Source organism: Symsagittifera roscoffensis, chromosome 7, assembly GCF_963678635.1.
Source record: "Symsagittifera roscoffensis chromosome 7, txSymRosc1.1, whole genome shotgun sequence".
NCBI lineage: Eukaryota > Metazoa > Xenacoelomorpha > Acoela > Convolutidae > Symsagittifera > Symsagittifera roscoffensis.
The window spans coordinates 6,645,358-6,668,629 of NC_087068.1; the positions used below are offsets into that span (position 1 = coordinate 6,645,358).

The 23,272-nt window shown below is 33.9% G+C and overlaps 1 protein-coding gene and 1 long non-coding RNA gene across 2 annotated transcripts in view; both read left to right on the forward strand.

The window, feature by feature from the left end:
- Positions 1-23,272, forward strand: part of LOC134851742 (coiled-coil domain-containing protein 63-like) — a gene marked incomplete in the record, with an annotated part of 375,128 nt that overhangs the window by 21,775 nt on the left and 330,081 nt on the right.
- The window catches only part of LOC134851600 (uncharacterized), a 28,118-nt gene continuing 10,433 nt past the window's right edge, over positions 5,588-23,272 (forward strand). Inside the window, exon 1 of the long non-coding RNA XR_010164243.1 lies at positions 5,588-6,054. This is a non-coding gene — a long non-coding RNA (uncharacterized LOC134851600). The remainder of the gene's footprint in view (positions 6,055-23,272) is intronic.

Here is a 23,272-nt window from a genome sequence, read left to right on the forward strand (position 1 = left end):
AACAAGTTTGTTCGTTGTTTTTGATCTTGTGAAATGGGGTATACTTTTTGAAATATTGATAAAACCGTTAAACTTTTCAGATTTTGATTTTGACATGCATGCGAATTGCGGGTTTCTATAGAAAGTTTTCTTCATTTTCAGTTTTCTGAAAACAGTTACCTATTGGTTTCAAACTTAAACGAAGAGCTGATCCGAAACAGCAGACGAAATGAAAAACTTGGCTGAAGCATTAATTTTACTCAACTTTGAATTCAAAATATGCTTGGCAATGGCGCAATTCCAAGCAAATTTTTCTTCGCCTTCTTTTTTGTGACTTTTTTAACCTAATTTTACAATATTTAAATCAGCGTATGGTGCGTTGTACCCTTCTCGTGAGTTGAAAGGAAGTTCTCGTGAGCCTATAGCTCATCTACTGTCACCCCCGCCATATTCAAACATAAGTTATAATACATTACTCTTGATCATACAAGTTTGTATTTTTGAAGCAAAAATGTGCCCGCATTTGATGAAAAACTAAGTTATTTTCAATTAATAATAATTGGCAAGAGTGAGCAAAATTCAAATTTACGAAAAACTTCAAGTGAGGGAAGTATAAAAGCCAAGTGTAGATTTGGAGGGATTCGACCCCCTCACTGACGAAGGTTTCTTCTTTGCTACTATCTTTCGGCTTCCATTTTGGCCGACCGACCGCACAGTGTTTCTAAAGGCGCCTTTGGCGCTAAAATATACTCTTTTTGAGAGAGAATGTTCAATAAGGAGTATATTTAGATCACAAACTGAGCTTTCATGAAAACATAGAAGTACTCAAGAAAAACAAGGTCTTCTCTCCGGATTTTTTAACCAACTGGGAAAACTTTGAGTTCTTAACAACTAGTGAGAGCATACAAAAATTGCGGTAAAACAATAATCCAATATGCTGTTCTGTTAAGCGGAACAGCAAGTAAGACTGACTTAAACAATTTAGTCAAAACTGTTCAAATCAGGAGCAAACCCTGAATGTTCCGACTGCCTTTTAAGGTCTGTGGAGCAGTAATGGCATTTTTAAAAAAAAAATCAACATTATAAAAAATAACATGATTTTTTTTTAATATGAAATTTTTTGTGAACATCATCCCCCCACACGCCAAATAAAAAACAAAGTGATAAGTTTCGCTCCAAGTAACAAACCAATAATGGCAAATAAGCTTGCTTCAATAAGTGTGAAGCGATATTTAAGACGGAAGAACTCTCCGCTTACTCGTTACTAGCCCAAAACAATCGCGCGTTATATGTCTCAAATTGCCCAAAATGGCAATCTTCAAAACCTCAATCTACAAAAAAAACACACAGGTGAAAGTTTTTTTCTAATTTTAAGCCTGAGACAACCTTATCTTTTGAGTGATTTTTTATAAAAAAAAATTCTTCAAAAATGGCTAGTTGACAAGCCCCGAAGTCTGAAGAAAACCGCCCCGAGCACAAATATTCCATTACTTGTTTTTCTTCACAAACATGTATATTCAAAATCACTGCTTGGTTAAACGTACATGCTGCTAAAAATGGAATTATCATAATGAGTTAAAAAGCATCAACTACACCGGCGTGTTAATATACAATTGCACTTTGTATAAATCAAAATGATCAAGACAATTCTAATATTAGATATAAAAATAATCTCGAAAAGAACTAATGGATCTGTCAAAAGAAATTTTTTCGTGTATTTCTATTGAATATTTTTCAAGTTCAAATTTAAATTTTTGTTGAGCTTCAACTTTTTTCAGTTTTTTGTGTAAATTGTTCCATTTATTACGAATAATTTTTCCTTCAGATTTCTTTTCCCAATTTGTTTTTAGAAATCTGTTTTGATTTATTTGTTTTGTGTGTTCGTTTAGTTTCACAGGTACTCTGTTATAGATAAACTGCCTATCAATTTTATTTTTATTGATCTTTTTCACCACATCGAACATTCTAGTCAAGCTACGCTGGGTAATGAAAATCATTACGAAAGTCGGATCAAAAACATACGTCGTAGTTTAGTTCGAGTTCTGTATTATTCAATAGAAAACTTACTTCAATTTGAAATTTTGAAGCTTTCAAGCAAAAATAATACGTATTGATGAGGTAGGAAATGCAACAAAAACCTTACTTGAACGAAGAGGTTTCAGATAAACTCGCTAATACTATGACTTTTTCATAAAACTCAGTACGAGGCAAAACGCTGTGAGACAAGATCAACCTTAAAGGTTGCGTAAAAAAGCTTTTGTTAAAACTTAAAATTAATTTTTGAAACCTAAAAATAATCTTTCAAAACGCAGCTTATCACTATGTTTTTCCTGACGATTATTTTTTCGGTTGTTTGGATCTTTCCAGATAAAATTTGAGGAAAATTACTTGATTATTGGGCTAAGTGTAGTGTTGTTTTCCCGAGTTCTCTGGGCCAAGTTTTTATGAAAAACTTTCAAAATATACCAGTAAATTGTGTTTTCCTTGAAAGAAAAGGATACGCTTTATAAACTGTGTTCTTTTTCTGAGGCATCCCTCGGAGAATTGACTTGAAATTTTTAGGATGTCCTTACAAACATAAATTAATCATAAGTTACTGAGCTCAATATAGTGTAGAGTTTGTTGCAAACGATAAATTCTTGTATTAAACGTTTCATTTAAAAACAGAAGCTCCACCAATAATTTGGCAAATTTGAGCCGTATAAGAGAAAACATTTAATCAATGTAGTCGACCTAAAAAAAATTATCAAAAATTCTTAAAATTTTTTTGAACATCCTCTTCCCTTCCAGAAAAGTTTAAATCCGCCACTATGAAAATTAGAGCTTTTCCTCAGACATTTCGTTTCAAACTATTACATTTCGGCTCTTTTTCAGTTTATTCACTTTCGCTATATAGGGATTTCTGGGTTTTATGCACTAAACGGCCCAAAATCAATTTTTCTACATCGTAAGCTGGAAATTATGCGATCAAATTTGATTGGGTAATTTTAGCCATTCAAATTTATCCACAATAATTTCAGTTCAAGAGATGTAGTAATATTGAATTTGGGCCGTTTAGTGCATAAGACCCGGATTTCTTTTGGGTTTGGATCTACTTAACAATCCCCCCCCCCCCCATGGTTCCTACTTAAGAATCTCCACCCCTATAAATAAATACAGTAAATTAGCACTGAGCTTTCTATTGAGAATTATAATTTTGCTGCATTCTGATCGGTTGAAAAATCGACCATTTTGACCTACTTAACAATCTCTCCCCCCCCCCTTTTCTTGAAAGGGGTGGAGATTGTTAAGTAGATCCTTGGGTTTTTTTTGGACGGAACAAGTGAAAAGACCCTAACATTTATTACATGGTTGGGTCTAAAATTGATTTGGTTCGTCTTTTGGCAAATATGCAGTGCAAACTTCAAATTTCACTCTAAGCAGATCAGATGAAACAACATTTTTGCCTTCTTTCCCATTAAGTCCCATCAAATTAAAGCCCCCATGATAATTGAAACACAAAAAAGGGGTTATTATTTTGATGAGAAGAGAGCTAATTCAACGGGTAAGCGTGTAGGTGAATTTTGTACCTTCTAACGAATTTCTCTCAGGGGAAATTGGCAACAAGGCAGAAAAGTCACATATGCTCAATCGTTGAATTTGGTGCGCGTTCAGTAAGTAGACAACCGCGCAAGCAGACAGGACAGTGAGCCGACAAATATGACAACACTCAAATTTGCTCAACTGAAAAAGGATATCAATTGTTTTTTGACTATCTATTCAAAACGCGTCAAAAAGTTAATTTATTCAAACTAAAACCTTGATGTTTAAGGTAACTCTGTATTATAAGCAGCAAAAAGTTGGAACAGACAGAATTAATTAAAAAGAGCATGGTGAAAATTTTGAACACATCTTGAAATCTAACTTGAAGTTTTAGGCGACCTTGACACGAAGTTGTGTTTGAAAAACTAACTTTCGTATTAAAAAAATTTCTGAATTAGGACAATTACTCGTTTTAAAACAAATCTGTTCCAATTATTTGCGACTCTATAAATCAAAGTTGTTGAGAATTGTGTGGGAAACAAAACGGATGGTTTTGTTTTGTCTGCCTACTGACCTGTCTGCTTTGCCTACTGACTGCTACATAACCGGCGGTAACTGCATTACTTCGTAATAGTGGTGGCATTCATCATAGCAGGAGGGAAATATTAACAAGATCCGGGTTGCAGAAGAAAAGAGCCCGTTCTGTGAAGAAATGTGCAGATGGGAGAAAACAAGAGAGAAGAGCCGACCTTGCATTACATGTATCTTTTCTGGACGTAGACTGGAAGGTTGGATCAAGAAATACTTCCAGAGTGCAGCTGACAGAAGCTTTAGTAAGCAGATACCTAATGACAATTTCTTGAAGTTTCTATCATTGAGAATATGATTCTGTTTCGATCATTTGGCTATAGAACCGAATGAGAGAAAATTTTCAGCCAATCATTGCTCGTTAAACTGTCCAAAACGTACTGATTTTATCGCCGATTTGCATCGAGTTTATGACTAATGAGTTCTGATTGGCTGACGAAGTTTTCATTCGGTCCTTCGCGTATGAGGGATTGCGCTCTTGAAGGCGTTTAGAAAGATTTCATATGTTTAAACGTTGATTTATTTTTTATAAGGGGATATTCGTTAGTAGGTACCCGAGGGGGGCTATAGTTAAAGAAAGATCCAAAAGTAGACAAGTCCCTATAGCCAATCAATGTAGAGAAAAAAAACACGTCGTACGTTTATTTTCTTATCTCGATTGTGATTGGCTTACGACTTGTCAACTGTATTCATATCTAATTGCCAGACATGGGTTATAAATCCCTTATTTTGTTGCATTCGCAGCTAAATTAACGACTGGAAGGGTCCGTGATTATTTGATGATACATCACTCAACCGAATCTTTTCTGCGGCTCCTCCTCCTGTTGCATGAAAAATATACAACCGTATTTAAAATTTCCCTTCAGTTTCGGCTATTGGATCATTCACACAAAAGGAGGCATTACAACAGTGCCCAAAATAAAAAAAAGTGTTGAAGGCCGAAATTGATGACCAAGATGTTATTGAATCCCCTCCCCCAGCTAAGATCCTCCACCCCAGCGGTCAACTTCAAATTAAATTTGCTGTAATATGCTGTTTTCTGATTGGCTGAGAACTCGAAATAAGTTGGGGGGGGGGGGGGGGGTGTTAATTTGGTCTCTGAATATACATACAAAGTGTTCAACAGTGCAGAAACTGATGATTTTCGACACTTGCTCGAAATTTGTTTAGACTTAGAATATCTTCTGGCTGTGTAAATACTGGTTGTCCAATTTAGACAACAACTTCGGCATTGTTAAACGACCCAGAAAAGCTTTCCATTTTTTGGGGGCTTAGGAAATTAGACGGCAAGAAATTAGACGATCAGAAAATGACGGAATTTAGACTAAAACTTGCGCGCAAATTGCTTGAACTTTGTTTAGAATTGAATTAATTTTTGGCTGAGAAAAGACTGGTTGTCCGTAAATTCCGTTTCTTTACGTTCGTCTAAATTGCTTGTCGTCTAATTTCCTAGGCCCCCATTTTTTGTTGCTCTTTTTACTTTATGGCTTACCCAGCTCAGACGGTCTGCAACTGCATATTTGCTTTTCAACTTTGAAGAAACCCTTTGTGTAAGCCGATTTAAGAATAAGCATGTGAATCATTTGCTCTGATCCAAAACTGACTGGAATGAGGGCTGCCTGCAAATAATGGGTTGCTATGTTGTACTATTTATTCCATGCCTTTGAAGCAAAGACAGACCTATAAAATTGAAGAACCCAGGTTGTTGTTATCCTTCGCTATTCCTTTTAGACTCAATAGCACTCGTAATTGTTGTTCATTTTACGACATTTTATTGTGAATGGGAACTTGATTTTACGTTTAATTTATCCACAAGTCAAATTTTCACGTACCCGTGGAAGGAAATACACGGGCAAAATTAAACGCAAATGTAGAATTTTTACTCTAAAACGTCTGATATCTTTCACGTACGCGTGCAAGGAAATACACGGACAAAATTACCCAAGATATCTTTCACGTACGCTTGTAAGGAAATACACGGACAAAATTAAACGCAAATATATAATTTTTACTCAAAAACATCTGATTTAAAGCATCTGATATTTGGGCATAATATCAGCTGCCATCTATGAAAAAGCAGTATCACTATTTGGTTTCAAGAACTTACCATTTTACCACGGGGGTCTGCAGTAGATTTTCTATGAGAGTGAACACTTCTCGAAAAGGTGGAGTAGAAATTTTGATCATTCGACTTGAAATATTTTTAGTCATCGAGAAATATTTTTAGTCATCGAGAAAGTTGAATTTTGAGTTAGGACCGAAGTGTAACTCATAGAGTAATTTCGGATAGGGTACACCGTCTGCTCGTCACGCTATCTTATTTTCGGCCGGATAGATTCGTGCAACTTCTTAGTCTAATACCGATCCTAATCTTACTCTTATACTATCTAGTCTCAGGTTGTTTAACTAGTCTCTGCTAGGCTCAATAGATCTAGGGTATACTGGTTTATTGCGGCTGCTGAAGTGCTCGGGAGAGTCCAACTAATTTCTAAGTTAAATTCAAATCTCTCTGGTGCTGAAATTACAAGTAACTTCAGCACTTACAAATAAGTGGGTTGTTAGTTAGATGGATCATGATTGGTTAATATTAAATACTTTACATTGGTAAAACATTTAATTTATCCAATCATAAAATATAGTTTAGATCAGGTTCCACCCATCCGGGTTTTACAGAGTTTTTTAGAACAGTTCTTCTGTAATTCAAGGGTGGATGATGGACGTTGGTATTTGGCGAACATCATAATTTTCTTCCGCTTCTTCTTGTGACAACGACTGAGTCTTTGCAACAAAATCAATTCTGATTTCAGAATGGTTGGCTATGTCAGGTTTTTCTGTTCTTCGGGGAGAACTTCTTTTGTGTCTGATCTAGCTTGGGAATGGCGTGGAGATTGTGCGTGGAGGGGATGCCTGGTTACTCGGATCTGTACGTATACTTGAACATCGAGGTGGTCATTGGTCTAGTTCAATGAAGTCCTTTTCTGCGAAGTCAAGTCGTACTCTAAATCCTTTGAGTTGTGATTGTGAGCGGCATATCGATTGTAGTTGGTCATTCTCTCTCGAGTGTAGTGAGGTCGTCTTGTCTTTTGATGTTCGTCCTTGGTGTTGTATTCTGATCTATATATTGCATCATGTGATTTTACATTTTATAAAACTTTTATTAGTTTAATATTTTTTAATCATGATTTTAGTTAGTTGTTTTCACAAAAGCTTTTTGTTTTAGTTCGGTTATTTTGAAGAGTTACTCACCCTTGAGTAGCTCTTATTAAAAATAAAGGTGTGGTCACAAAGCGTGGATGTAGCGCGGTGGGTTAGGCCGGCTATAGAGCATGCTCAGGACGTCCTTTCCTGGTGGGTTAGGCCAGGAGTGGGAGTATGATTTCATGCGGTGTTTGTGAGGGGTCCTGTTATGTGACAACGTTTTATGTTGGGTTTGTTGTGGTTTTACTTATGTCTTGTTGGTTATGTACTTTTTCCAAAAAGCAAATTGTTTGTGGTATGGGTTTGTCTTTCGACTTTTTTGTGTTTTATTATTTCTTTCTAAGACTTTATAATAGTCTTCAAAAGAATAAATTATCCAGTTTTAAACTGGGTTAATCCGGTTTGGGTACCGTTGGTTTCCTTTTCTTAGTCATGCTGTTATTCTATGATTTGTGGTATTTAGTAAGCTGCGTTGGTTAGTTTTGTTTAGTATATGATTCCTTTCCAACCGGGTTAAAGGAAAGTTTGAAACATGTTATTGTATGTTAGAGTTGTTGAGTGTGAAAACTTGAAACTGAAATTCATTATTTTAAACAATTCTTCGTGGGCGAGCTGTGCGAGTGTGGATAGAATTTCTGTGCAAATGAATAAAAATATCAAAAGGTTAGTACTGCAATTGCATTTTATTAATTTACTGCATAGAATTTGGAAATTTACTGCTAGTTATGGGGGAATTTTAAGATACAAATTTTCATCATAATTAGATTTACTGCTGTTGGGGGAAAATTTATAAATTAATTTACTGCATTGGTATTATATTTATTTAATTGTTGGTGCAAAAGTTTAATAGGGTCTTAAACAGTTTTGAAGAAGTTTGCTATTTTTTATTTTTCTTTTGTGAATTTTTCAGATGGTCTAGGATGAAGGCTAAAAATCTAAAGAAAACATGAATAAAGAATGGTGAGTTTTTAATATTTTAATTAGTTAGTGATATCATTTAATTCATACTTACCTGTTAGTCGTCGGGGAAAAAACCGTGGGGGAAGATGTCGTGAATTAGTTCTGAAGTTGTTAGTAGTTTAGCTAGAATGCGGATGATATTTTTAGTCTGAAGTAGTGGCCAAAGCAATTGAAGTGCCTTAATAGTGGTTAGTTCTTCAGTGCCTACTGCAAACTCATAAGGTGTGTTTTGGATTAAGTTATATAATTTGTGGTTAAATTTCGTGTTGTGGATGAATTCTAAAATTGGGATTTCTATAGGCTGTACAAACTCGTGCGGGATAAGGAAGGGTCGGGATTCTTCGGCGTTGAAGGTCTTGGTGATGGGGCAGAAAATGTACATTTGGGTTATGGGGTCATAATTACGAAGAATACCATGGAGGTTAGTGTCTTTAATACAATATGTGAAATTTAGGAAATACGGTGAAGTGTATTTTGAATTGATGAATTGAAAACGATGGTGTGGTTGTCTAGAGGGTGTGTGGAGGTCAAAGTGATTTTGGATGAAACGATAGTAACTGTATGTATGTGTTTGTTTAGTGCGCAACATAATATCATGTGAGCAGTGCAAATCTCTTTCGTGTGGTGCAAGGAAATGAAAGGTTAGTGAAAAGATTTGGAAGCGTTCTTTAAAACTTTCGTATGCTTGTGTGTTTGTTAGTGCTTCTGAAATAATGTGATCAAACTTTCGGTCGAAGATGTTTAGTGTAAATACATATGGTGTCTTGATGAAAAATTTCTCGGTGATTTGTGGATTAGCGAAGCGATCGTCGTCTAAGAATTGATCTTGGTTAGCTCTAATGATGTTGTGATCGTAGTATTCTAGTGTATATTCATTAGCTCTAGGTGCAGTGTGTATTTTTAGTGATTTTTTATATCCAACGTAAGTAAACTGTCTAGCGGTTAGTGGTGTAGTTAGTCGATATAGCATGTCTTTGTTTCGTTCTATATCGATGGAAGTGTTGGATAAAGGTAAGCAAAGAGGGTTAGTGAAATGATAGTATGAGGTCCAAGAGAGAGTGGGCATTAAAACGTATTCATCTACAAAGTTGCGTGTTTCGTTAGCGTCGTGAGGGGTGTTTAAGGTGTATTGTGGAAACGAGGGTAAAGTGATAGCTAAAAATTCTTTAGTGTTAGTATGCTGGGGGTGGTTGATGTATTCACGGGCTGTTCCTGGTTTTGCTGGGAAAGGATGGTTGGGGAATTTTCTTTTAAAAGTGCGGTAAGCTCTGTTAGTGTTTAGTGAAGATATAGTGGATGTGGATGATGGTGTTAATGATTCAGTATAATTTGAAGAGGGTGTAGGGGGATTGGATGAATTTGTAGTGGAGGAGATTTGGTTTATGGTCGGGGTGTTTAGGTGGTAGGGTTGTTGTTGGAGGGTAATAAAATTATCTAGCTCTGGGGAGATTCTGGGGGTGTCTGGAGAATGAGATGATTGGTCAGAATGGTATGAGGAGTAGGTTGGGGTAACTTGGGAAGCATAAGAGGGTGTGGGAGTGATTGGGTCAGGGTTATTGGATAATATGGGTTGAAAAGGGGGTTGAGAAAAATTAGAAGAGTTATGAAAATTATTGGATGGGGATGGTTCTGAGTCGGCAAATTCATCGGGGGTTTCAATATTCGGGTTATTTAGCTGTGAGATGGAGTATAAAACTGAAATATGTGAGTTAGTGTCGGAATTCATGCCTGATGTTACATTGCTAGATGGAAAATCGGGTGGCGGAAAAGCAAAAAGTGGTATTATTGGGATTGGAGAGGCAAGATTGGTTGGATGGGAATTTGATCGGTGTAGTGATCCAAGTTGGCGGCTCATCGTGGGCTAAAAAAATGATTATTTTGAGACTGAAAAGCGGTGGTATGGGGTTGTTCAATAATTTGTTCATAAGTATTATCATCTTGTGGCTGGTGTGTCATTATATGTTGAATGGGACTTTGTGATGTGGTGAGTCGAAAATTTGGGTTATGTGTGATGGCTAAATTTCGAAAATTTCGTGGGACTAGGGATAGTGGATGGTTATTTGGTAAGGGTGGTAATTGTGGTGCCGTTGGCGTTATGTCTACATTGTTATGTTCTTCGTCGTATGTATTTTGTCGTGTTGTTATTTTTGTGTTATATTCTTTTATTTGTGCGTCTAAAAGAATTTTGTTTATAGATGTGGAAAAAATTCCAAAAAATCCTGCAAAGAGTATGCGTGCTACGCTTGCTTGTCTGTTTACTTGTGTGTGTATAGCACATGTATTGTAGATTCCTTTTAAGAGTGAGAAAAGAAATCCAATAAAGTTAAACATTGCGTATAAAATAGTCAATTTTTCTAAGATGTAGTAGGGCCATCCTAGAAAATCAAGGATTTCATTTTTGAGTGTAACAAAGCTAAAAATGTTGATTGGTGATATATCTTGGGGACGGTATTTTTCGCCGTTTAGATATATATAATCTTTAATGTCTTTAAAATATCCGCTATAGTCTTGCGTGTAGATATCGGCAAATCCTGCGGTTTCTGCAAGTTTGCGTAAGTTTTGGTCAATTGATTGTCTTTGTATAGTGTCCATTTGTGTTAATAATTCTTGGAATTGTTGTGTTCTAATGTGATGTTGAATATCTGATTTTGAATAGATTCCTATTGATTGTAAGTCTATATTTGGGTTTCGAGCGATAGCGCGAATGCTTTCTGGTGAAAATTTTTTGAGTGATTGCATTAATGTGGGATATGGAGTGAGAAGATAATATTTATTTTCATCAGGGTTTAGTTGTACTACATTGTGGCTATTTTCTGATCCACATGGGACTGCGGTATCCCAGAAATAGGTTCTTCGTGAAAGTGTATCCACGAAATGTACTTTATTCTTATAAAAGATAGGGATTCTTTTATAACATCGTTTATCTTCAAAAACGTATAGTGGTGATACTTTTTTAGTACAAGTATAAAACCATAAGATGTTTCCTTCGTAGTCTAAAAAATTTGATCTATTTCCTGATAATAAGTATCCTGCGTAGGGTATTTTTAATACTGCTAGTGCAAGTGATTGTAATATTTGTGTTCGTTCTAATTCGCATAGTTGGTGTAGTGTTTCTAATTCGGAGAGTGACATTTCTTGAAAAATGCGGCTAATTGTATAGTCTAGTTTCATATCCAAATGAATATCATAGTGGATATTACCGAAATATGTAGTATTCATTAGTGATAATTCTTGTAAGCGTGTGCTTCTGGTGTCATAAGGTTTTAGATGACCACCAGGTTGTCCGTTGCTTTTTTCAAAATTAACTGGTATATAGGATGTTCCTTCGTTTAGAGGATGACCTGTGGCATATGGGTCGATTTTTACTTTTCCAGTGGTCATGTCGAATCCTTTTTCGTATTCAACTAATATTTCAGAGTATTGTGTTCTGTGAAGTGGATTCCTGTATTTACATGCAAGTTCTGTTTCTTGATATATTTGAAATCGTGTCAATTTATTTTCTATATTGTCTATGTTTCTAAAATCGGAACTTAGTTTGCGTGATGGATGGACTTGTTCATAAGGAATTGATTGTATGAAATATTTTTCGTGAAATTTTATCATACGAGCGTGTATTTTTGCTACTTGAAATGTTGTACATGTATCTTCGGGGAACCAAACAATTGTTGCTTGTGTTCTTGTTGTAGGGTCGCAATATCCTTGATCATTTTTACAAGGTAGTCGGATTCCTTGATAGATCATTGTATTATCAGATAAATCTCGTGTGAGTTGTATTTTTTCGAGTTGTATTTTCCAATCGAAAAACATTATTTCTTGGTATCCTTTATTTTTTGTGTCTGCTTTGCAGTTTGATGGGTTATTTATACCAATGTGTGGTATCCAATGTTTATCATGTAGGTCATAGGTTAATCGTCCGTGTGCGCCGTTATACGGGTATTTTTCGTCTAGTTTTATATGTCCTTGGTGTCTTTCAAGTTGTGATTGGTGTACAGAGTCTGAAAAAACTTGAAAATTAACTAATTTTCTTTGGGAATTTTTATTTTGTGTGATGTTTAGTCTAAGTAATTCATTTTTACAATCGTCGGGATTGAGATGTAAAAGACGTTCTATATTACTTTGATAGAATGATTCATGGTCAAGTCGGTTTTTGTTTCCGTTCGAGACTTGTGAACAATGTACTTTCTTTTCGGAAAATGTCGCTGTGAATTTATAACCTGTAACTGTTGTTGCTCGGGCTTTTGAATAGAGTGTTGCTATTATATCTGTGGTTTCTATAGCTTGTGGTTCTGTTTCACATTGTGATACTTGATTTATTGCATATTTGTGTAATGTTTTTTGTTCATTTTCTTCGCAATCGTAATGTGTTACTAATAAATCTTGTGGTCCTGTACGAGGGGAAGGGTTTATGTTTTGATTTGAGGTTACTAGAAAAGGGAGTTGGAGAAAAATTAATAATTTTAGAATATACATGTGTATGATAATCCTGAGTATGGGTTATAAAATGTAATGTAACCAATTGTGTTTTTGGTGTATCTGTCGTATTTATATATTACTTCAGTAGTTATAAACGGTGGTGGTAGTGATTGAGCTGTTATGTTAGGTGGATTTAATGGGTAGGGATGTTGTGTAATATTGTTTAATTTAACTGTGATTTCAAACTTTAATTGTAAACTGTTTTGTTGGAGTATTTGAATATTGTGATCACGGATATCGTTGTGAATATCTTGGCGATATTGTAATCTATTAAGTGCCCAGTTATGAAGGCGGTTACTTTCTTGATGTTGTCCAAATAATGGTGGAGGTGCTGTGAATGTATTCCAATCTAATCTTAAAGGAATATTTATTGATGATTGTTCTCGATATCTGGCGTCGAGATTATTTGGAAAATTTAAGTTAAAGAGTGGTGGTGAAAACTGGCTTATTGATGGTGTTGATGGTAGTGATAATGTTTCTGGAAGTGATGAGGATGTTGTTGTATCCGTAGAAATATCTATGGGGTCATTGACTAATTTTGGTTCACCTTGTGTAAATGAATGTGTAGTCCAATATGGCAGTCGTGATGTTAGGTTTGGGGGGTTAAAAGGATTTTCACGTATTTGTTCAGATGTTGGTGTTGAACCTAAGTAATCTGATGGTAAGCTTGAGGTGCTACGTTGTGAAAAAAGTGTAGGAGTTTCTGGTGTGATACCAGTGGTGTTTTCTGGAGTGGTTTGTGATGGGGATTGAGGTATATCAAAATGAACTCGGGGCGTTTGAAAATTTCTATTTCGTCGAGGATGTATAATTTGTCTATTTATTTCTGTTGTGTTTTGGTTTTGACTAGGATTTCTTATTCTATTTAGTTCTTGTGGTAGTGTTGGGTATAGGTTATATGTTGGTTCGCTTAGAGGTGCTTGTTGTTGAACTGGTTCTAGTGGTTCTGATAAACGAGCGTGCCGTTCTTCAAAAGTGTATGGATTGTCTTGAAAAGAAATTCGTGTAGATGTTTGAGGATTTTGAGTAGTTGAAGGTGGTGTTGGATTATCTTGGGATGATGTCGGTGAAGACTGATTTTGTGACTGTTGGGTAGCAATTTTTGATGGATTTTTGAATTGTTACTTTAGTGAGAAATTTTGTGTTTATTATAATATTCTTCCAAAAAAAGAATTAGAAAAATTGTTGCTAGGGCAAATGTGATGATTGCTTTCTTTATACATTTACATATGGTCAAAATGAGGGATGATAAAAATGTTATGAAAATTACGAACAATAAAAAAATATCAGTTCTACTGAAAATTGTTCGTATCATTTAGACAAGTTGTTAAAATCGTACCTGTGAATATATTCAAGGGTTTTGGAAAGTTGGAGGAATAGTTCAAGTATAGTGTAGAAAATTAAAAAAATGTTACAAAAAATGATTAGGATTATTAGAAAAGATTCAAGTATATCAAAAAGAAATATTATAAAGGCTTCAAGTATTGAAAAAAAATGTTTAAAATTTATAAGTATTTGAGCAACTGTTTGAGAGAAGAGCATTTAAGAAATGATCTCTTGGTCGAATATTTTTTGTTGTTTGAGGCGATTTTCTAGTGTGGTCGAATTATTTATTAGTTTTTTGACAAGTGGGTTGAGTTTTGTAAAAAATTGTTGGGGGCAATTTTCATGGTGACTGGGAGGTCTTTTTCTTTATTTTTGTTTGTCAAATGATCCGGGGTATGGTGAGATTTTTATACTTTAGGCTAATTAAAATCTTCATTTTGTTACTTTAGGCTAAGTTATCAAATTTGTTTTGGGGGTATTCGTGGTCTGAGTTGGGGAAATATTGTTGATCTTTGGGTTATTAGATAAGGGAGGGGTACGGTATTATGGTGATATTTATTTTAGCTGTCAAGTTGGAGTGGTTTGCTTATTTTTTGTCTGGAGGTTGTAAAGTTATAGTTAGAGATGTGCCTGGAGTTCTAAATTATTCGTCTAATTGATCTTAGTTTGAATTAGAGAAAGTGGCGGATTGGATGAATCCTATTGGTCTATTTTGAACTAGAATTATTGCGTACTTGTGAGCATGTTATTTTGAAAAATTGAAATGAAAAATGTTACGGAGGTTTCAAGATTGTGAAGTGTAAAATCTTAAAATTACTTTTTAAATTCTACTTTCTTTAATATTTTAGATTGGGGGATGAACATTTTGTAGTTTTTACGTGGCTGATTTCGGAGTCTTGTTGTTTTTCTATGTTCAGATTTGTCTATTTCTTCTTGGGGTATTATTTGTTCTGTCATTTTTCTATTTTTTCTTTGCTTTTGGGATTCTTTATGGTCTAGATTTTTTGTAGTGTTTTTGGTAGCGGTTGGTTTTGTGTTTTGATTTTCGGTGGGGTTATCATTTTGTTCTGTATTTTTCAGATGTGGTTCGTTTTGAACTATTTTTAATCCTGTGAAGGAATATAATTGGGTTAATTCGCGGAGTGCGTATTCTTTTGGGTAGTAAGGTAATAGGTTGTTTCGGTGCTGAACGATTTCTTTTTTATTCGAGTCGGTAATTTTATATGTGACATCAGTGGTTCTTGCAATTATTTGGTAGGGTCCTTTTCGGAGGGGTTGTAATTTTTTAGAAATTCCTTTTTGAGTATTAAAATTAGGTATGAGAACAAATGTTCCAATTTTTAAATCGGAAGCTGGTGTAAAACGTGAATTGATTTGTTCATTTATGTTTTGTCTTTGTAATAACTTTTTCGTTATTTTTTGGTAAATTTCATTGTGTTTCTTATCTCTATTTAAAATCCATTCGGTGTGTGTACCGGAGGCTAATTTAAGAATTTGTGGGTGATGAAAATGATCTTCATCGTGTGTATGTAAAGGTAGGTTATAACAAATTGAGTCTTTATTTGGTTGACAATAACCTTGTGCGTTTTTATGAGAATTTGCTGTAAACATTATTGGTTTGCGTGGCTTTTGGTTAAAAACCATTTCGTATGGTGACATTCCTAAAGTTGTCGTTATTTGTGAATTATATGCTAAGGGAAATAATTTTACATCTGCTGACCATTCGGTATATTTTGTATCATTTCCGTTGATGATACATCTAAGATATTCTTGTAGTGAACGTTTCATACCTTCGACTAAGCCGTTTGTCCAAGGTGCATGAGATGTACGTGGTTTGTGTTTAATATTGTATAAATGACATAGTGTTATTATTTCATTATTTATGAATTCTGTACCATTGTCTGTGACTAAAATTTCTGGTAGTCCAAATTTTGCTATCCAGTGTTCATAAAGTGTTGTATATGCGTAATAAGCATTACAATGTGGTACTGGGTTAAGTGCTACATAGTGTGTGAATGCGTCAACAATTACCATAATGTAGGAGTTTCCTTCTGATGAGGGTGAAATTGGTCCTTTAGTATCAAATGAGATACGATGATTAAAGTACAAACTTTGTCCTTTAAAATCTTGTTTTTGTGCTATTTGTTTTTGATTTGGGTAAGGTTTATTTAGTTGACATACTATACAGTCATTGCATAGTACTTTTATCCAAATTGGTGCATTTGGGAAATAAAAGTTTTGTATAAAATTTGAATATGTTTTCTCTGATCCAGAGTGTCCTTTAATATTTTGTGTATGTGAAATATTAAAAGCTATAAGAATCATACTTAAAGGGAGACATGGAACTGTAGATTCATTTAATTTGTATTCTAGAAGGTCTGTGTTTTCGTTAATTGTTGTATTATTGAATTTTCGAAAATATCGGAGGAGTGTTTTATTTCCTAAAATGGTTGAATCTGCTTTGATAGGTTTAGTTTTATATTTGTGCCATGATTTCAGTTGTCGAATTACTGGGTCAAGGTTTTGATATTGTTTCAGTGTTGAAATTGTAATTGTTTCTGTTGGGGGGAGAAAAATGTTTTCGATTTCTAATGTAGATAAGGGTATTGTATCAAGTGGGTCGTGAAGGTCAAAAACTTGATTTATTGTGTATTTTGAATCATTTGTTTGTGGTCCTGATAAATTTATTTTATCAGTTAAATCTTCTTTTTCAATTAGTGGAAAATGGTCTTTCTTAGGCAGGTGTTGTTTTGTTCGTTTTTGTTGGGTGTTATTTTTTATCCATTGAGAATATGGGATTGGTTTGAAAGTTGATGTTCCAAGTAAATCAACTTCATAATGATTATTTTGACAATCTAAATAAAGTGGGAAATGTTGTAAATTATTTATTTGTGATTGTTCAATATCAGTTTTAACTGCATATTTGCATTCTAATCGGGGTGATGTTTCGTTTTCTGCAAGGTAGAATTTTATGTTTTTGGGTATTTCAACTGTTGTTTTTCGTGTAAGTAATTCAGGTGGTGTATTTCGACTTAAGGTGTCTGGTAATGCAAGATTTTTTCCTGCGGTCCAAACTATATGTAAGTTTGGAAATTTCATTAGAATTAGTTGAAATCTGTAAACTCGGTGGTTTGGGTTAGATTTTTGTGTAAAGAGAAAGATGATTGGTTTATGGTCTGTGAATAGAACTGTTGGATGTTTTGATCCAAGTATCAGAAATTCATATTCTGTCAGTGTATATATTATGGCTGTACATTCTCTCATTAGAGTTGAGAGTCGTAGCTCTGCTTGAGTGAATAATCGAGAATTTGCTGATATGAGGTTCATTTTATTTGTACCATTATGTGATTGTAATAGTGCTGCGCCGATGCCAAAGTTCGAAGCATCGCACATTGCATAAAATGGTTGATCAGGGTCTGGAATTGTGTTTGAAATTTGTTCAGTTAAAAGTTTCTTTATTTCTTCGAATCGTGCTTGATGTTCTGTATTCCATTCAAAATTATTTTGTTGTCTAAGGATGTTGTAAAATGGTCGTAGATATAATTGCATTTTATAAACATATTTACTTAAAAAGTTTAACATTCCAAGGAATTCTTGGATTTTCTTTTTATTTGTTGGTGGTTGAAGTTTTTGAATAGCGTCAATGCGTGATTTCAGTGGAGTGATTGTTTTTCTTTCTATGTTATGTCCTAAGAATTTAACTCTTGTCAAAAAGAAGTGTGATTTATCGGGGGCGGCCTTCAGATTTTCGTTCTGAAGTATTTGGTGATATTTTTCTAAAACATTGAACATTTCGTCTTTTGTTTGTGATTGCATAAAAACATCGTCTAAATAGGTGATTGCGTTTTTCTTGAGTATCAGTGGTCTAAAAATTTTGCTCATAAAAGCTGAAAATGCTGCTGGTCCTATGGATATTCCATAGAATAAGCGGTTGAATTCATATTGTTGGTTTCCGATAACAAATTGTGTTAAACGTCGTGATTGTTCATCTAGTGGCATTTGATTGTATGCACTATTCATATCGGCGGTTGTAAAGTATTTGCCGTTTATTTTTGTTAAAATAACTTGTATTGGTTCAATGGGCCAATTACATTTTGATTCGTCTATAAGTGAATTGAGGTATCTAGCATCGAGAACGATTTTTAATGATTCTCCTTTAGCTAGAATGATAACGGGGTTGATGAATGTGTTGCCTTTTGGTTGTTCTTCTTTATTAACTGGTGATATAATATTGTACTGTTCTAAAATATCGAGTAATCTGTTTACTTTATCATGTAAGTGAATTGGTACTTTACTTGCTCTCTGTTTTTTGAAAACTGCGTCTGGTTTTAATGGGAGATGTAGTGATGAACTGATTTTGCCAACATCGAATTTTGATGTTGCATAGACTGATGAATATTTAATTAGCTGTTTGGCTAACTTTTCAAATTCGTCTTGTGTTATTTGTGAATGTTGGAAATTAAACATTGTTAAAAATTTTTGTTGGTCCTCTGTGTAGTTACTTATGTTGACTGTAGGTTTGAAATATGGAGTTTTTGTGAAATAATCCGTATTTCTGTTTTCGTTACTTATTATATTATTTATAGATAATTCTTCATTAAGAATTGTAGATTGGCAAATATCTAGTAATTGGAGTATATTATTTACGCGATAGGCTTTTTCGTGTATCGGTGATATTGTAGCGTTGGTTTCACAATATCCTAAAAGTCCTAAAGGTAATGTTACTTGGTAAGGTGTGTTGTTATAAACATGTAAGGAAATAATATCTGAATTCGAATTTTTCAAATATTTTATTGAAGAGATTGTGATTTTGAAAAATTTATGAATAGGTTTGAATTCAAAATCTGACATATAAAATTTTTGTTTGTTTTGTTCTTTATCATATTGGTGAACTTGTTTGATTGAAAAATTATAGATGTTTCCTGATAGTGGTTTCAGGTGTTTTCTTTGTTGGTTATATATTGGATAGAATTTTGAAAAGAATGGTGGTTGTTTATTTAATCTTTGAAAAAATGTTAGGGATGTTTCTTTTGTTTTTGTATATTTATCTTTGATTAATATTTTACTATTTAGTATGTTAATTGTTGGTATATACTTTGAAATAAATGGTATTCCAATGATATTATATTTAATATCAGTGATATGGAATATTTGTTTAAATGGCTTGTTTAGAATTTTACTTTGCTCCATTGTTCTGGTAGGGAGGAGAAATAATTGGATTTTTCCGTAGTTTATCAATGTTGATCCTTGTGCTGTTGCTAGCTTACTGGAGGTTTCAAGAGGTGTTAGCTTTGGATGTAAAGTTTTTATTTCATTCCATGTGGGAATGTTTATTATGTTTGATTCTGCTCCTGAATCAATTAAAAAATCTATTTCAAGGTCTGGTGGTTGAAATTCTTTATTTCTTGGGCTTTCTAAGAGAAATGGTATTGTCCAAATTTTTTCTTTGGGTTGTTCTTTTTGTATATTTTGATAAATGTGGTTTGTATTCAAGCATTTTGTTTTGGTGTTTTTATTGGTTTGATTTGTAGTGTTAATCTCATTTGTTTGTTGGTGTGGAATTTATGGGTGTAGTGTAATAATTTTGAAGAAATTCTGATTGATTTTCATATATATGTGATGGAAAGGGTTGTTCATATATGACAGATTCATAGTCATTTTCGACTTTTATCATATTGATAGCAAGAGTGTTTTCAGTATCACTTTCTGAATCTGATGATGTACAGTTTATTTGATTGAGTTGTAACGTATCAGTTACTGTGTCATCAATACCTGGAGGGTCTGATGTTGTTTCTGGATTAGATTGTACTTGATTGATTTGTCTTTGATGTTTAGGTGTACTACTTCTGTGGCGATTATTAGAATTATTATAGTTATTATTATTTCGGTGTGGTGATTGGGAATAATTTCTATAACGATTATTATAACTTGGGTGTCGATTTTGTGAATTATTTCGCGATCTGTTTTGGTAATTATTGTTTGGTCTGTTATAGTTCGATCTATTATATGAGTTATTCCTTGATCGATTGTTCGGGTAATTCTGGTTTCGGTTGTTTGAATAACTTCTATTTCTATTATAGGAGTAGTTTCTATTCCTATTGTATGATGAATTTCGTGATTGGTTGTTTGGATAGTAGTTATTTCTTGATTGGGAATTAGATCTAGAAACAAATCGTTGTGTATTTGAATTTGATCTGGAGTAGTTATTTCTACTATTTGGTCTATTGTAGTGATTTTGTGATGAATTTTGTGTATTTCTTCGTTCTGGTGATCTTCCTCTATAACTTGAGTTATATGGGGATTGATTTCTTGTATAACTTGTATTGTTCGGAAGTGGCTTTCCTGAACTGTTGTTGCTGTATACATTTTTGTTTGGTAGATTTTGATCTTTTTTCATGTATTGATAGAATGATTTATTTGGTTCTTTGTATTTTTGAGGTTTATTTTGATTGTCTTGCTGTTTTTGTCTACATTCGGAAATACTATGTCCGTATCGTCGGCAATAATTACACCATTTTTTGAAAGATGGTTTGCCTTTGAAGTTTGGGTTCTTTTCATAAATATTGAGTATTTCAGTGATTTTTTCAATGAGGTCTGTCTCTGATTCCTGTATATTATTAATATTAGTGGGAGTCGTTTCAATTTTGTTAACGTATTGTAATTTCAGATTTTCCGTTTCTTCTAGTTTCATCGTGATTTCTGCTTGTTCTAATTTGTCTACTAGTTTTCGAAAATCTAAATCGGGTTCTCGAATTGAAGAAGGATGGGATGCTCTCTTTTTTATTGCTATTTTCCTTAATTGTGGTGTTAAGGTCATCATTAAGATTTCTGTCATCTTTGTGTTTTTATAGTCATGTGTATTTAGTGAGTATGCTTTTCGAACTAGTGTTTCGATTCGTACTGCTATTTGCTTGATGGTTTCGTTTGGTAATCTGCGAATTTCATTACATAAAACTCTTTGTTGTTGTTTGTTTCTTTCGGAGTCAAACATTTTTGAAAATTCTTGTGTAAATCTTTTCCAGTTTGATTTTATTTCTAGAGGTAGTACTGAAAACCATTTTTGGGCTGCGCCATCTAAGGTTGTTTGTATCAACGCTGTGCGTCGATGTATCCAGTTTTGATGTAGTGGCGTATTAATTGGTTCAGGTCCAATGTTTAAAATCAGGTTTGCTGTTACTGCATTTAAATAATCTTCTACAGAATATTCAGGGTCTGTTCCTGTGAAAACCATTAAAGGTTTGTTTGATGTTATTGATGATCCACCCATAAGGTATGGATTCATTGTCATTTGTAATGATTCTGCTGCATTTGGCATTTGAGAAAAATTTGAAAGTTGGTTTCTTGTTATTTCATGTTGTTGAAGATAATATGGGAGTGGTATTTCATTTTGCATTTGTGATGGTTGATACGAGTGTGCAGTCATTGGATTTTGTTGTTGAATTGGTTGAAAAGATTGTGTATTAATTGGATTTTGTTGTTGAATTGGTTGTTGATGTTGTGCATCTATCGGTTGTGGAGAAAAATTCCTATGATTTGTACGTGTTTTCTGTATTCCTTGTCTACGATATTCTTGAGTATTTGGTGCAAATATATCTGGTTGTAAGAAATCATCATCTGAGGATAAATAATCCATTTGGTAAGATGTTTGTTTTTTACTTTTATTTTGTTGAAAAAATGGGTAATTTTCACTGCGATCCTGTGGAGGATTTGGTTGAAAATTTTTGGAATTATATTGGGCCGTTGGGTTATCCCAGTTTCGAGGTTTTGTATGTTGATTAAAATTCCTTTGTGGTTGATAATTTGTTTTTGACGGATGTGTATAATTATAATTATGGTCTGCAAAGTTGTTTCTAGTGAATGTTTTGCGTGTTTTTGATGGTATTGTCATGGGTCTGTATGTTTGGTAATCCATATGTGAATATTTAGGGGCAACCGAAGGTTTAACGGTTGATTGTAAGGTTACCTGTGTTTGTGAAGGATTTGTATTTCTTGGTGTTGTTAAATTTGGGCGTATTGGTGAAATACTTTGTTGTGTAGTTGTTGTGTGTACAATTTCTTCATTTATGAAGTGTGATGGTGTCTGGATATCTTGTTGAGTAAGATTCCTAGTTCCATTGAGGTTTTCGTTGTGTATGACTGTGGAGTTTAAACTATTATTTTGTGTATCGGGTAAAAATGTATTATAGTTTAATGGTGTTGCATCAATTGTTAATGGTATTACTCTTACATAGTCTCTTATGTAAGATATCGTACTTATTGCTTGACTTGAGATTGATTGTGGGAAGCTTATAAATGCGGGATGAGACCATTCGGGGTCCCAAACATAATCTGATTGTTCTGTGATAGCGGTATCATCGTTCGAGTTTTGGGGTCTAAAATTTTTTCTTGCTTGTGCAATTAAATCAATATTATGTGTGAAATAATCTATTATGAACCATGCCAAGATTTTTTGTAAATCGTGTTTGGTATGTTGTGAAACGTCGTCTTTCGTGAAATTTTCTTTAATGATGTTTAAATAACTAGAGAGTAGTGTGATTTCATGTCGTACTCTTAAATGTTTAGATGTTTCTGTCGGTGAGACATTTGTTAATGGGAGTTCATTTTCTAATATCGAAATATAACTATATATTATTGCGAAAACTTCATTGGTGAAAATGGAGTTTGCTCTTTGTGAGTTATGGTATTGGATGCTTTTTATATATTCTAAAAAAACTTTTGAAAATTCTAAATCAAGATCGTCTGTTTGAATAGTATATGTTCTATTATTATGGTTTGGGGAAGTGAATTCTATAGAGTAGATTCCATACTGTTGTGTTATGTTGCATATATCTTTTAGATAGTGATCTATGATTTGTCTTTTGATTTTTACATCGGGGAACTCTGTTTTACATGGACTAATTCCGGGTTCAAATAAATTTACGAGTAAATTTTGACAAAATATGTGTTGTCCTCTATCGGTATCTGCATCTACTATAAAAGGAAAGATTTCATCATCATCTGGAGTTTCTTCACCTGGAGTGTGCGTTGAGCTCATTTTTTCGTTCGATGACTGTTAATATGTAATTATTAATGTGTCGAATTGGTTGATTCCAATTGTATAGATGTACTGGTTTGTGTTTGTACTGTTTTTTTATTCTTCTTTTTCCTCTTTGTGATGAATTTGAAGTTGTTTCTGAGTCAGAAAAATATAATTGATCGTGAAGTGGGTAATTTTTATCTATTGATT